Consider the following 3,093-nt stretch of genomic DNA (forward strand, 5'->3'; position numbering starts at 1 on the left):
CTTTTTTTATTTTTTATTTATTTATTTATTTTGCAACACTACTTGGCCACATCATCCGTTAGACTCCTGAGAAAAATGACCAAGTGGTGTGTCTGTAAATTAAAACCCCATCTTGCAATTAGGTTTGGTTTATAAAAGATGATATCTGGAAATTGAGCCTTTAAGATTTTGTTAGCATCTTGTCTGTGTATTTGTATGGGTGTCCGTGTATATTGTAAATGTGAAATGCTTTCTCTACCTCTGGATGGTATTCCTAAATTTAATTTGTAAGAGAGCTCTAGTTGGCTTAAAAGCAAGTGCTTGTAAGAATTGGGCATTCTAAAACTCAGAAAAATGGGAACTGACCCAAACATTTTTCAAGTTTACGTGCTCTGGGAAAATACTTGGTATTAAAGCTAATTTCAGGTTGTTAGTTCTATTAAAATGGACCTGTCTTTAGAGTTGTCAGCATTGTATGTAGAACTTCTGTTCTGCCTGTGTTTACTGAAAGCCAAGGAGGTTCATGTTCTTTCTATTACAAAATTTGTTAGAAAAGAAAAAGTGTATGGTATTGGTCTATCACCATTTTTGTTGTTGTTGTTTTAGTTTTTTTGTTATTTTAGTTTCTATTTTGTTCATTTGGGTTTGTTTGGGGTTTTTTTAGAGAAAAACCTTATTACTTTGTCTAATGCCTAATGAGGTTTTATGGGTAATCTAAGAACAAATAAACAACCAAATAACTTCAATAAATGTCATTCAGACTACCAGAAATAATAAGGGAAATAACTCTGCAAGCAAAGTGAGACTGGTTGTTTAAAGAGGGAAAACTTAGGACAAATTCTGATGTAAAAAGGAAAGTTGAGAAGATTTGTGAGAAGGGAATCTTTGGAAAGGAATTTTTTGCATGGTTGAGGCTAAGATTATGGAGGCTAATATGTAAAAAAAAAAAATTGATTTTGGAGTGATCAACACCTGGGGAAGAGAAGGGAGAGTAAGAGATATCCAGCTGTGATACAAGATCAACAGAAGTCTTAACTGATTCTCTGGGGAGTTCTAAAGTAGGCTCACCCTTAGGAACCATCCTAAGTTAGAGCAAAAGTCATGCACTTTTATAATAGTCATGGTATGTGACCAGCTGAGAAGAGGGCATGACCTTGGCAAGGCAGCTGTCTTCAGTCAAGGCAATCCTTGATGATCTCTGAGCGTTGAGGACTGTTGGCTGCCTTTCTCCAGCTGAAAGCCCTACATTCCTGATGGAGATTCTGATCAGAACATCCTATATCAACACAGAAGATGACAGGCAGGGAAACAGAGACCACATAAGTTTGCTTAATTCATCTTGTTGGAATGCATGAGTTTTAATGTCAGAAGTATACTGGTATAAGATGGTGTTGTAGACTCTGAATCTAAAATTCTCTCTTGTCTAGCAAAACAGTGAGACGCAGGATTGAAAGTGAGAGATGGCTAATGTCCAGGAAGACAAGAGCCCCGAATAAGGGCTCTTGCCCCGCTTTTATTAGGATCAGAAGGCTTACAAACATGGTGATGGACGTGCATAAAGGGACAATGAATCTGTGAATATTAACTTGTGGACGTGAGGGAAAGGGGGTCTTGAAGATACTCGTGGATTGGATTGATATAAAACAAAATCCAGGTGCTGGGTAGTCAGGAGGAGGGTTGTTTCCAGCCGACAGGAGGCAGCACCTCTATTTACCTTAGCCAGCCTCGGGGATGAAACAGGGAGAAATAACCTCAGGGTTGACAAGGAACCTTTTCTTTTTTTTAACCATCTCGACTCTGGGCTGCTTTGCCTGCAGCGCCAAGGTCCATAGTCCAATTCACCAATTTACCTAACCTGGCCCTGTCCTCCTGTGAAAGCAGCTTTCTGCCGTAGTACTAAATTGGGGGTGCTTCCACCCTGAACATCTAATCTTGTTTATTTCATATACCTACGTATTGGGCACCTTTGCACTGTACCTATTTTAGGCCTTTGCCTCTCCCTCTCTATTCTGGGGGCTCTGCACCCCCTATTTCTGGCACCTTTGCACCTCCCTATTCTAGGGGTGCCTTTGAACCCCCCTATTCTTGGGGTGCCAATCTGGTTTACCCAGACTCAGGTGTGAGCATTTTATGGCTTTGTATTTCTTAATGCCTTGTTAACCCATTGGTGTAAGCCCAGGGGATTGCTAAACTTATCCCCCACAAGATGGGAGTTTGACTTTTCTCCCTGTTAAAATGAGTTTTCTTGGATTACTGGTTTAAGTTATAAACAAAGGTTTTTCTTTATCTTTAATCTGCCTAGAAAAACAAAGTTTCTATTAAAGCTGAATCTTCTCAACATTAAAAGAGCCTAGTTTTGTTGAAAATTATACAACTCTCTGCATTTGCCTCTAGAATCTTATTGCCACCTTGGATAAATAGATAACTACATTTTGTAATGATCTAAATCTTATTTAGGCATGTGCTTTAAAATCTTGTGGATATTTCAGAAATACTTCCCAAATTCAACTTTGTGATCACTCTAGTTACTTCCAGATGAAGATTGGGGTTAAAGGAAGGGAATATTTCTGCACTCATTGAGAAATATTCCTTAGTTCCAGGTTGAAACCCAGCATTCTTCAGTTCCAGGATTTGTGAGTTCTTGTACTGGATTTTATCCAAGGCCTTAGAGGGGATTGGTTGTACCCAAGTAGTACTTACCGATTTCTTGAGATGATCTCTCCCCCACTGAATAGTACTTTCAGGTCTGTCAGAAGCTTGTTGGTCCAAGCAGTGCTCTTTTTGATGTTCTCCTTGCTAACAGCATGTAGGGAACCTGTGGTTTGTGGTGGGACCACCGAACAGCAGTATGTCACCCATAATGGTGCATTGATGAATATGGTTAATCATTTCTTCCATAAGATACTCTGAGATAAGGGTTTGTTAGATTTCCAGCTGGCTTTAGAGGCAGCGTGGTGTCCATATCCCCATTCTTTAGCTCTTCTGAGGTCCTCTCATCCTCCTTGGAATATTGGGGTTAACATTTAGTTAAAGAGTTTGGGAGTCTTTGTACAGGCTGCCAACTTGGCTTGATCTGCCCAATTGTTCCCTTGGGCAATCATATAGCAGCGGATA

Source organism: Panthera tigris, chromosome D1, assembly GCF_018350195.1.
Source record: "Panthera tigris isolate Pti1 chromosome D1, P.tigris_Pti1_mat1.1, whole genome shotgun sequence".
NCBI lineage: Eukaryota > Metazoa > Chordata > Mammalia > Carnivora > Felidae > Panthera > Panthera tigris.